At 54.4% G+C, this 13,125-nt stretch overlaps 1 protein-coding gene across 1 annotated transcript in view; it reads right to left on the reverse strand.

The window, feature by feature from the left end:
• The window catches only part of LINGO1 (leucine rich repeat and Ig domain containing 1), a 178,375-nt gene extending 170,605 nt beyond the window's left edge, over positions 1–7,770 (reverse strand). The window contains exon 1 of the mRNA XM_023195980.2: positions 7,613–7,770. The gene's annotated coding sequence lies outside the window, so the exon portion shown is untranslated. The remainder of the gene's footprint in view (positions 1–7,612) is intronic.
• Between the last annotated feature and the right edge of the window lie 5,355 nt (positions 7,771–13,125).

Here is a 13,125-nt window from a genome sequence, read left to right on the forward strand (position 1 = left end):
TTATTTATCCTGTTTAATATCTGTCTCCCCTACTACAGCAGTCCCCAACCTTTTTGGCACCAAGGACCAGTTTTGTGGAAGACAATTTTTCCGCAGCCCAGGGTTGGGGAGATGGTTTTGGGATGATTCAAGTGCATTACATTTACTGTGCACTTCATTTCTATTATTATTACATTGTCATATATAATGAAATAATTATACAACTCACCATAATGTAGACTCAATGGGAGTCCTGAGCTTGTTTTCCTGCAACTAGACAGTCCCATCTAGTTGGGATGGGAGACAGTCCCAACTAGGTGATGGGAGACTGTCACAGATCACCAAGCATTAGATTCTCATAAGGAGAGTGCAACCTAGATCCCTTGCATGCGCAGTTCACAATAGGGTTCTTGCTCCTATGAAAATCTAAAGCCTCCACTGATCTGATGGGGGCAGGGCTCAGGCTGTAATGCAAGCAATGGGGAGTGGCTGTAAGGACAGATGAAGCTTCATTTGCTCACCACTGCTCATCTCCTGCTGTGTGGCCCAGTTCCAAACAGGGCTGGTCCCCAGGGGTTGTGGACCCTGCCCTACTGGAAAGCAAGCTCCACGAGGACTGTCTCCCAGATCCTAAAACAGTGCCTGGACTAGTAGGTGTTCAATAACTATTCACCCATCCATTCACCCTGTAGGCTAGCATGGAGCCAGCACCAGGGGATACTGGAACCCAGCGGTGAGCCAGACACCGCCCCTGACAAGGACCATCCAGGGTATTACACACAGTGACGGGGAAGCCCAGAGTGCCACAGGAGCTCAAGAGGAGGGAGATCAACTCAGCCCAGAGGGCTGGGGACAGCCATGCTGAGGAGGGCTTTACAGGATAAGTAGGAGTTCACTGGCTGGAAGAGACAGCTTCACAGCTGGCAGGTGCAATGGCTGGTATGAACACCAGGAACAAAAGAGTAGGATGTGTTCTTGATACAGGGGAGGGTACAAGAAGTGAGGCCAGTGGGCTGGGCAGGAAGTATTTGAGGGCCTTGGAGAGCAGGCCAGGGGGGTTGAACTTCTCCCCGTGGGCAATGGTGGGCCACTGAAAGGGAGAACATGGCAGGCGTGTGGGTCTGGAGGCTCCCCACTCAGATGGCCAACACGCAGCAGCCTAGGCATGGGGAGAGGTGGGGTACGGGGCCCTCCCCACCTCTATCATGCGCCAAGGTAAGGGGTTGGAAATGCCCCCAAGTGCAGCCTCATCTGGGAAGCAGTTAAAGCTACAGTGTCATTATGGAGTGTCTAGTATGCCCAGGGCTGTGCTGGGAGGAGACCTTGGGGAATATTAAACCAAATAGTTTGTAACACAATGCCAGCCTGTGTGGATACAATATAGCCAGGGGACAGGAGTGCAGGGGTGGCACTATGGACTAAACTCTGTCCTGGCAAATTTATACGTCCAGGTCCTAACCCCTAATGAGACTGTATTTGGAGTAAGGAAGTAATTAAGGTTAAATGAGGTCATAAGGATGGAGCCCCAGTCTGAGAAGATTAGTGTCCTTATAAGAAGAGGCACCACATAACACTTGCTCTCTTCCCCCGACCCCCACCATGTGAGGACACAGCAAAAAGGACACATGTGAGGCAAGCCAGGAAGACAGCCCTCCCTCTGACCTGACCATGCCGGCACCCTGATCTCAGACTCCCAGCCTCCAGAACTGTGGGAAAACATGCTTTCTGGTCTATGGTATGCTATTGTTGCAGCCTGCATGGACTAAGATAGATGAAGAAGTCAAGGAGAGCTTTTTGGAGGAGATGGGGTTTTGGGCTGTCATAGCAGAGAAGACAAGCCTGGGCTGACTGTACCTTGGACACCGCAGACCTGAGGCCAAGGCCCATCCTTCAACCAGCCTACAAACCCTCGGTGATTTCTTTGGTATTTAATTTCTCTGCTGAGGAGCACAGGGGCAGTCCCCAGATTGATGGAACTTTGCATGTTGCATAAAGTCCAGGTAGTAGGGGACTGGAATTTCTGGCTCCTGAGCACTGGATTCCAGTTTTCCCCTTCTGCTTCCAGCAAAGGTAACTCAGCCAGGCTGGAGCCAGCCAGGAATCAATGTGCAAAAGCCTCCCTCTCACCCAGCTCCCACGCCTAAGGAGGCTGCTTGGAAGCGGGGATCTGAGCTGGGCTCTGAATGGCAGCAGTGATCAGGAATGCAGTGAGAAGCTCTATAAATAAATATACATTTTCATAAGACATGTTTAATTAAAGTGGATTAAAATTAATTTGCTTTAAGAAAATTAGAAGTGCCCTAGAGGATTTCAGAAGCAGGCCAAGAGTCCCTGAATCTAAAGGCTCCTTAGAAGGCTAGGGGGTGGGAGGCCCCCCAGTCGCTGCACGTGGTGCCTCAGAAGGAGGCAGCTCACATCTACATCACACTCCGCACTCCGTACACCACCAGGCGTGTTCACATGGAGACGGCAGGCATGATCAGCCTCGTGTTTGCCAGGCGGAAACTGAAGCTCAGAGTGGGTAGTGACTTGTCCAAGGTCACACAGTGGTCTGTGGCAGGCCCAGTGGGGAGCTGCCGGTGTTTTCTGCCAGTGCTGGACATTTCATTCATGCTGCACACAGCGAAAGCCTCTCACCCTCAGGGCCCCTGGCCGGAGCTGCTGCCTCCCAGGTTCCTCCCATCTGCAAAATGGTAGCCCTGGAGCTGTGACAATCTGGCTCCTCAGAGGCCCGCATGGGAAGGCGGAGGGAAGCAGCCTGGGGGTTGGGGACAGGAGCCAGAAAGGGAAAGGACCCGAAATCAACAAGCGTTCCAGAATTTTAAGCAGTTTTTGGAGGAAAACGAGGAGCAGGTTCAGCTGTAGCAATTTGCTCCAGGGGAAAATTATGTTCCCGTGCTCTATTATATAGAACAGAAGGAACATTTGGTGGGTTGAATACTTGTTAATTTATTTCTCTGTTTGTTAATGGGCTCCACACGATGCTCAAGTGTGCGCACGCGTACACACACACACACACACACACACACGTGCCTGCATACACATGTGCGTCAGCAGGAGGTGGCCCCAGGCTCCCACTCCCCTAGTTTTCCTGCCACCTTCCTATCAGGCACCACTCAGGGTCGTGCTTTCTCCGCTCCAGGCCAGGGGTCTGAAAGAAGGCCACAGGCAGTCTAAGGACTGAGGTGAGCCCCTCAGTGTCCTCATCTGAAAAATGGTCTGGCAATGAGATGAGCCGCATATTATGGCAAAGCCTTTGACCTTGGACCAGAAGTGAAAAGGTCTCCGATGCTGACTGAAGGCCTGATGCTCTACTTTCATAGCTCACTGGCTCCTCAAACCCTGCAAGTCCAAACCAGAATGCCTGCACGTCCACCTGCGCCAGATTCCCCATCTCAGAAAATGGTGCCACTCGGGCCAAACCGACTCCGCCCCAACCAGGACTCTCAGCCTTCCCATCCCATGGCCACTCTCCAACCTCTCTCCTAGCCACCCCCACTCCTTGCCATCTGCACCACCACCCTGCAGCCATGACCCCACCTCTCTCCTGAGTCCCTGCACCCACCTCCCCTCAAGGCTCCCTGCTCTCCCTGCCACGGCCTCTAATCCATTCTCTCCACCCAGAGGCCAGAATGGAATTTGGAAAGCACAAATCAGGTCCCGTCACTCACGGGCTTAACCCCCTCCAGAGCACCCCCCTGCCCCTCAGCAGGGCGGCTAAGGCTCTGTTTCCCACCCCTGTCCCTGCTCTCTCCCTCACTCCCCACCCACCAGCCACACGGTCTTCCTCCTGGTCTCAAGACACAGCCAGCTACTTCCCACCTCCCAGCCTTTGCCTTGACATTCAGCCCCTTCAGCCTCAGTCACCTCTTCAGAGAGGCCTGCCTGGATGCCCATCGGAGCAGCTCACCCTGTGCCAGCCACTCCCTATTTCCACAGCCCTGTCACTTCCCTCCCGGACTCAGCACAGTCTGAGGTTACCCAAATTACTTGTTTGCCGTGCTGTTGCTCCCTCAAGACGGAAGCTACCTGGGGGGAGGAACAGTGCATAACATTCTAGCTGCTGGGGATACCGCGCTTCGTAGGTGTTTCATCAGCACTTGATGATCGGGTGAATGAAGGAGTGAATGAAAGGGCAGGCTGGCTCCAAGCCAGACGGGAGAGGTGAGAAGGATCAGGGTCCCCGTGCCCAAAATCTCCTGCCCCTACCTTGGTAGGGCCTCAGCACCTCTTCAGCTCAGGAAAGGGAGCAGGTGGGGCCGACGTTCATGGAGGAGCATCTATAAGCAGGGCCCTTTTCTCTAAACAACTTCATGAAGCAACTACAAGGAAGCAGAGAGAACCAGGCTTCACCTCTCTGAGACCGGTCTCTTCGTCCATTTAATGGGGATAATCCCAGGTCCCAACTTCTAGGACTGCTGTGTAGATGGATGAGACTGTATCTCAAAACTGTGAGGTACTGCTGCTGCTGCTGCTAAAACTAATCCCATCTCTTACAGAGGAAGAAGCTGGAGAGATTGTGGGAGTTGCCTGGAGTCCCGGAGTCAGAAAGCAGGGAAGCTAGACCCAAATCCAGGCTCGCCTTACTCAGGAGCCAGTGCTTTTTTTTCTCTGTGATGGACCCACTCCAGCCGGGAGTGGGAGGTGGGATACAGGAAGCCTTTCTCCGTTTGCACCTCAGTGGTGTTCATTTATGTTCCTGAGCGCAGACTGACTTTGCCTCGCCTTTCCCCCAGGTTTGGCACAGAGACAGTAGGAAGCTGGGAGGGCTGGCCAGGGAGGACAGTGCTGCCCCCACCCCACTCATCCCTGAGGCAAGGGAACTGGGAAGGAGGCAGCTGCCCAAGCCTGCGACAGGTACACTGAGGCATGCTGAGAGACAATCTGTTAGGAGCCTCCTTTGGGTGGTCTGAGGTTGGGGGGACTGGCAGGCCGGGGTCTCCAGGAGGTCCCAACAGGAAGAGTTGGTTTGCATAGCAGAGGAGGAGGAATTGCCCTCCAGCCAGCACCTTCCCCGCCCTAGCCAAAAGCACAGAGCCAGCAGGAGACAGCAGAACTCAGAAGGCTGTGGGGCTCTAAGGACACATTCAGGGCCCACTCAGTCCCACTCAGGCCAGTTTGTGAGGTTGGAAGGTTGTCACTGAAGGCCCAGAGGCTTAGAGGTAAGGCTGCCCTAGCAGAGACCCTGCCCAGCTCCTGGCTGATGAGGGATCGTGCTGCAGACAGCCAAGGTAGCTTCCCCTTGCAGCCAGTGCACATTAAGAATTATTCATTCCTCTTGTGAGCAAACAATTTGTTACAATATCCACTGCGCACTTTTCCCAGCTGGGCGCCCTCCCATACATCCTGAATTAATCCCTGAAGTCACTCCATTCATTTAGGACATGCCTGAGTGTGCCTCTCCTTTTATTAGGGAAATTTTTCATTGTTTTGAGGAGCTCATAGGCTTTAATTTGGGGCTGAGATTGTAAAGCCTCTCTCAGTGGCTCAGAGGCATGAGTAGTCTTATATTGGGAAGGCCCCCTGGGTTCCTAGACCTGGTAGGGCTTGGCTGGGGCCACCAGACCCTAGGGAGAAGGGATCATGGCACATGCCCTTCAGGGAGCCAGGGACTGCAGACCCCAGCGCTGTGTGGCATTGGGTCACATCCTCAACCTCTCTGAGCTTCCCTAAGAGAGGCAAAGCCAAGGAAGACTCCGTACTTGGGTATAGCTCTTCCAAGCCTGCCCAGGGAAGTCTGGGGTGATCACCTCTAAAAACCACAGCCCTGGGGAGTAGCATGGGGCCACTGAAAAAGCATGATGTGTGGAGTTCCGATTTGAAACACTGCCAGGGCAGGCCAGTCGTTCGCCTCTCCCAGTCAAGTTTCCAGCTCCTTAGAATGAGTTTAAGAGCTGGCGCCCTCTCCGGGCTGTCATGCAAATTACACAAACCCAAGTTGGGAGGAGTCTGACTCAGGGCCTGGCACACAGTGGGTGCTCCACAAGGGTTAGCCTCCCAGCCCTCAGCTCACTGCAGATCCCTCCCGTATCTCCCTCTCTTGGCCCTCAAGCAGCCAGAGTCCCTGGTTCCTACATTTTGGCCAAAGGCAGCCCACAGGCTGATTTCCACAGGTGGGGTCCTGCCAGTTTGGGCAGCAGCCACCAGCCTCTTCCCAGGCCTTACACAGATCCTTGACAGTGCCGCCTGAGGCCCTGGAGCGTGGGGAGTCCTGTCCATAGACCCTATGCTAAATCTCGCCCCTCCCTGCAGCCCCCAGGTAGGGCTGTGTTCCAGGACCCCAGCTGCATGTTTGCTGTCCCCCTGCTCTTAGGAGACGGTAGTCCCACCCCCAACTCCTGGTCTTCCACCCCCACCAGGGCTCCAGGGCTGGGACCTCTCAGGGCTCTGACCCCCAGTCAGCAGCAGCTCTTGGACAGCTCATACCCTGTCCCGGGCTTGCTCCTCCTGCCTGGTCTTTGTTCACATTATTCCCAACCACACATGCTCTCTGTCACTCTCTTCTACCCCCAGCTTCCCCAAATCCTCCTGAGCTCTAAGGACCATACACCTTCAGGAAGCTCTCCCTGACTTCCCCAGCTTTTATCTCCTTCCCTTTCCTGAGGCTCACAGCATTTCTCCTGGATCCCTCTAACTTCACATTGCTACCCAGAGGCAAGGACCATGTCACCTACTCATGATGTGGTGGCCAACCCCAGGCAAATCCCACTGTGTACTTAGGGAGGACAGACTCATTCAGTGATGTGGGGGAAGGGTACAGAGGATCCCACTGAGGGAGTACAACACCTCTGTGAGGTAAATATCATTATGTCCACTCTGCATATGGGAAACTGAGGCTAGGAGAAAGGAACCACTTGCCCAAGAAGCAGCTGGGACAGGAACACCAAACAGTGTCATTAAGACAAAGCCCACAAATCCAGGTTCCACGTGCAAGACCCACCAGCCCTGGGCCCAGCAGGTTCACCTGTGCCATCCCATTGATCCTCACCACCCCTCAGGGAGGTTACTGCGCCACTTGGGAGGAAAAAGAGGTCTAGAAAGGCTGAGTCACTTGTTCAAGGCCACCCAGTAAGTGGCAGGGCTGGGACTTGAATCCAAATTATTTCAGCTCTCACTTGGTCAGGGCACCCAATCAGGACACGTCACCTCATCTCACCCACCACCCCTGGGGTCTGCAGGACCCATTCTCCCCTTCCTGGTGGCCCAGACTGCTGGATGGCACCATCCCTGTCCCCAACCCCAGGCCTCTGGGGAGTGCCTACTTGACCTTTCAGAGGGACTGGGTTCCCACAGTTCTGGGTATTTACACAGACGGCATCGGTTGCGATGGTGCCTGGAAAGTAGGCCATGCAGAGGAGGGAGGGGATGGCAGGTGTGGACTACAAACACTCCCGCCGCCCTCCACGCCACCTGGACAGAGGAGCCACCCTTGGCACCATCTCCTCGAATGACCTTGGCAACTGCTAGGGCAGCCCCTATTGGGGCAGAGTCAAAGCCTGGGCTGCCCACTGAGGGGAGGGACTTGGCCAGTGTCTCCAATTCCTCTTTGCTTAGTGACCTGCAGGGCCCTGGAGGACACACGATGATAAGTCCTTTCAGCAAGAACCCCTTTCTGCATAAAGGGTCACCTCACTTCACAGAGCCTCCCCTTCCTCCTCTGTAAGGATGGCAGTGGCAGCTGCCTCTCAGGTGCTGGGAAGATGGGAAGCACCCAGCTGGGCCTGGCACTTTCAGGGCACTCTGCACACTGGTCAGCCCCGCAGGACCTGAGGCTGAGCCTCTCGAGGGACATCAGCTCCAAGTGGGACAGACCCAAGAGTCTCCCAGGAAACCAGCTAGGTCACATCAGGTGGGGGTGCCTGGCTGAAAGGCTGGTAGACACACCCAACAAAACCACCCCTGTGAGAGCTGGGGCAGCACAGCAGGTGTGGCATGGGCACCAGGGAGCTGGGCTCTCAGAAGCCAAGAGGACACTGCCCCCATCCAGAGCGCACGGTCGGGCCTGCATCCACCGCTGCATACCATCCTTAGCAAATCCCAATTTGCCTCTCCCACCTGCCCCCTCCTCCACCCTGGCTTGAGGGGAAGAGCCAGAGGAGCCCGGCAGGGTGCTCCCAGGATAGCTGAGTGTCAGGAAGTGGTCAGGCACTGATGAAACTGAGAGCCAAGCGGGACAAGAAACTGCTGCAGGGAGCCTCCGGGAAGTGCGCAGATGCTAAGCACAGGGCGTGGACCAGAAGGACACAGGGGTCCCAGTGGAGGACTCCCATGCATGCAGCTCAGGCTGGGGGCTGGAGGGGGCTTCAGGGCTGTGCAGGGTGGGGGTGGGAATAGTCCTCTCCTCTTGGCCCTCCCCATGCCAACCTCCCTGCCAACCACTGAGCGGAAAAACATTCCACTCCATTGCCACCCCATCCCACACGAGGCCGGCATGCCCATCTTCAGCGTCCCCACCTCCTTGCCGGCAGCTTAGGCTCCACTCCAACCCCAGCTCAGCCTTTTTATTATTCAGAAGAGCCTCTTGATTGAAAAGGCCTCTAAGGCATCTCACAAATAAGAATCCTTTAATTGGGAAGTTGTTAACTTCTCAAAGAGGAATTTTAATTTTGCTTCCTCACCATCTCCTTTCCCCAGAACCTGCAAACTAAATGCAAAGGCTAACAAAGTCAAGCACCAGGCACCAGCTGCCAACCTCCCCAGACGTGGAGCTGTCCAGGGACAGACAGGACAGGCAGCCTCTTGCCACCGCATAGAACCCTGGAGCCATACAGACCCCCTGCGCACCACCATGAGGAGGCTCCTGCCTCTCCCCATGGGCATGCCTGCTCCATACTCCTTACCACTCCAACCCACAGCGGGACACTTGGAGCGGAGGGCGGCAAGTGGCTCAAAGATGAAGGCAAGCCAGCCCCGCCCTGCCCTGCCTGGGTCACCATGACTGCCAGGTTCTCAGAGCCCAAATTCAACGATTCAATAATTGCCCCCCATAACCCCCCTGTGGCCCTCTATCATACTCCCCTGGACTGACCACTCATATTGATCAAGCATTTACTATGTGCCAGACATGGCTCTAAGCCCTTTACATGTCTCAGCTTACTTTATCCAAGCAAGGTAGACGTTCTCATTATTCTCAGTCGACTGATAAAGAGACTGAGACCCAGAGGCCCTAGGGAAATTGTCTAAATTCACACCACTGACGCATGGCAGAGCTGCGACTGAGTCCTGGGAGTCTGGCTCCAGAGTAGTCATAACTTCAACTACCACCTACGCCTGCTGCCCCACCCATGGCTTCTGCACTCCTTGAGGGCCAGGACCAGGACCATCTCTGTGTCCCTGGAACAGCACAGGGCCTAGCATGCAGCTGAGCTTAATAACTGTTTGCAAAGTGAATACATGAAAAAAGAACAAAAACAAAGTACCTTCTTATTCATTTTCTCCTGTGAGCCTAACCATAAGCTTGTGACAAAAACAGGCAGGCAGACTGGTCCCCAGTTCAGTTCGGTAGACAGAGGCCCAGCAGTCAAAGCCACTACCTGAGGGCACCCTGCTAAGAGGCAGCAGAGCTCAGGGGGTTCTTCCTCCTACCCCAATGATGGGAACCTGCCTTTCACCCAAAGGATACGGGGATTGGATCATGACCAGTACACACCATGTACCATGTTCCTGGGCCCCGATTAACATCCCAGGCTGAAACTGGTCTCAGGGAAGCCCAGGTCCTAGTCATGAGGTAGGAATCTCCTCTCCATGTTCCTGACAGCTTGGGGCAGCCTCGATACTCCTCCTCTGCAACCCATGGCATGAGATGCTCACCACCGCCAAGGCTGCCGAGGACAGTTCACTGCTGTGAAAATCATAGCTCTAGTCGCCTGCTGTTACAGATTGAATTGTGTGCCTCCAAAAATGATGTGCTTAAATTCTAACCCCCAATACCTCAGAATGTGATCTTATTTGGAAATTGGGTCATTTGAGAGGTAATTAGCTAATTAGGATGAGGTCATACTGGAGTAGGGTGGCCCCTTAATTCAATATGACTATTGTCCCCATAAGAAAGAGGGATTTGGAGATACGGTCTAAATTGTTAAATACTGGCTGGGCGCAGTGGCTCATACCTGTGATCCCAGCACTTTGGGAGGCTGAGGCAAGTGGATCATCTGCAGTCAGGAGTTCAAGACCAGCCTGGCCAACATGGTGAAACCTCATCTCTACTAAAAATACAAAAATGAGCCGGGTATGGTGGTGCATGCCTGTAGCCCCAGCTACTCGGAGGCTGAGGCATGAGATCACTTGAACCCGGGAGGCAGAGGCTGCAGTGAGCTGAGATAGAGCCACTGGACTCCAGCCTGGGTGACAGAGTGAGACTCCATCTCAAAAACATAAACAAATGGTTAAATAGTTAAATATTGTATGGAAAACAATTTGGCAATGTGGCCATGTAAAGAGACACGGGGTAGCCATCTACAAGCTAAGGAGAGAGGCCTGAAACAGATCATCCTTCACAGCCTTCAGAGGCAACCAGCCCTGCTGACACCTTGGGGTTTAGGGATTTGGGGCTTTGGGGTTTTTTTGAGACAGGATATTGCTCTGTCACCCAGGCTGGAGTACAGTGGCTCAATCATAGCTCATTGCAACCTCAGTCTCTCAGGCTCAAGCAATCCTTCCACCTCAGCCTCCCGAGTAGCTGGGACCACAGGTGTGTGCCACCATGCCCAGCTAGTTTTTGTATCTTTTGTAGAGACCATGTCTCGCCATGTTGCCCAGGCTGGTCTCAAACTTCTGGGCTCAAGCGATCCTCCCGTCTCAATCTCCTAAAGTGCTAGGATTACAGGCATGAGCCACAGTGCCTGGCTCCTGAAACACCTTTGCTAGGCCGCTATAGCTAAGTACCATAAACTGGGTGGCTTAAACAGAAATGGATCGTCTCACATTTCTAGAAGCTGGAAGTCTGGGTGGTGTGGCCCCAGCCAGGGCCTGAGGGTAGGGGAGGAGGGTCTTCTGAGTCCTGCACTGCTCTGTGAGTTCACTTCTTTAAGAGAAGACTGAGGAGGAACAGATGAGAACAATGTCCTGGGGAAGCCCCAGGAAGGCAGGTGTGGAGGGAGGCAGGTCCTCTATCCATCCACCAAGCCACAGACATTGCCCAAATCCCCACCACATGCGGGGCCCCCTGCTGGGTTTGGCGGGGTAGAAAAGGAGAGCTTCTAGATGCCAAACATAGCTCCTGTCCCATGTGGACCCTAGAGCCAGCCATGGAGACTTCAGGGAGGCAGATTCAGCTCAGTCAGTATAAAGAGGAGCCATATAAGAGCTGCCTCCAGGGCCTGAGCTGCCCTGGAGAGAGTGAGGTCCCTGTCCCTGAAGGTGTGCAAGTAAGGGTCAGAGGACCACGGTCTCAGGGATACCTGTACTCCCTCATCATGAGCTTGGATTGGGCCAATGGGTCCCAACCTGGCTGACCATCAAAAGGTGGCTGTGGGGCTTGTGAACCAGGCAGATTCCTGGGTTCTCCCAGCAACCCTAAATCAGGAGGTCTGGGTGGACCCCAGATGATTCCTGTCTCTAATAACGTCCCTGGGTGGTCCTGATGCAGAGCCGGGCTTGGGCACCCTGGCCCACAGAGCACCGTGGTTTGAATGGGATTCTGTTTGGGAAGAGCTTTGACAACAGTACTTGAGGGCAGAGCAGCACGTAGATGGGAGACATGAGGGACAAGAGGATGAGGACGGCAAAGAGGAAGACAAGCTGAGGATCACGACATTGATGAGTTGGGTGACCTGACAGGATAGCTCACCACAAGCCATGAGGCCCGGGGGAACAGGTAAAAGGCACACGTGGACACGCAAAGAGGCCAAGGGAAGCGGGGGGTCAGGGAAGACATTCTGGAAAATGTGGGATTTGCTGGTGGTTAAGAAAGCATTCTACATGGAAGGTGAGGCTGAGCCTGGTGTGTGGGGGATGGAGGAGGGGAGTAGCCTGTTGGAAAGAAGGGCGGGGAAGAAAGTATGGGCTTGAGGGAGACAATGAAAGGCCTTCTACAAGCAGGAGAAGGAGTCTGCATGTCAACCTTAAACAACAGGGAGCCACTGAAGGTTCTCGACGGGGAACATGACCTGGAGGAAGGCCTGTAGTAGTGACCACTAGTAGAGCTCAGAAGGGCCTGGGCTGCTCCAGACTCACCAGTTAAGAGTCCCTTGCAAGAGAAAAGGGTGAGAGGATTAGGCCTAGTATCAGCACCACACTTCCTGCCGACAGCAGCCCTGACAAGCCTTACAAAATGATGGTGCCAGCCATTAGGCCACTTGGGAGGAGCAGCTGGGAGGGCGAGCTGGTGGCAGTTTCTCCAGGCTGGTAAATCTGGGGACCTTGTCTGCAAAGCTAGAGTAACAGCCCACCCATAAGGAGGGAGCTCCCCAGGGCTGGATTCACCCCAAGCAATGAGGCCCAGATTTCTCTTCTACATCATCTTGTCCAGGCTCAGAGGCTTCAAAATCCACCCAGATGCTGACTACCCCGACAACTGCCTCTCTAGCCCAGCTCTTCCCACAGCTGCAGGCTTTACTGTCTGTGTAGCCTCCCCACACGATGCCAGCACCTCAAACACTTGCAAGCAGGATCTTGCTTTTCCCTCCAAACCCACCCTCAACCCCTGTTCCTTGGCTCGGGCCAAGGCTCCAGTGCCCACCCCGTTTCCAGGCTGGCCCTCTCCCAGTCCACAGCCCATCCTTCAGCAACCCCTTCAAAGTCTCCAAACACAAGCCCTCCTCCCGCCCAGGCCCAGCCCCACCATCTCTGGTCTGGACTGATGCTGGGGTCTCCCACTGGCCTACCAGCTTCTACTCTTGCCCACCCACCCTACAGTCCTTTCTCCAGTAGGCATCACTCTGTAACTCCTGGCCCTGCATGCCTCCTTTCACAGCCCCTCTTCCTCAAGGGCTGCCCAGCTGTGAGGGTCCCAGCTCAAAGCCCATCCAGAGCTCCATAGGGCCTGCTCCCTCTCCTCAGGCCTCTGCTGAAATGGCCCCTCATCCGAGAGGCCTTTCCTGACCACGCTCCAGAGAAGGGCTCCCATTTCATGCCTGCCCCCTTTTCCAACCTTATTTTTCTCTGTGGCATTTATTACTCCCTAATCTTATATTATGGATTTACTTA

This window comes from Piliocolobus tephrosceles, chromosome 6 (genome assembly GCF_002776525.5).
Source record: "Piliocolobus tephrosceles isolate RC106 chromosome 6, ASM277652v3, whole genome shotgun sequence".
Classification (NCBI taxonomy): domain Eukaryota; kingdom Metazoa; phylum Chordata; class Mammalia; order Primates; family Cercopithecidae; genus Piliocolobus; species Piliocolobus tephrosceles.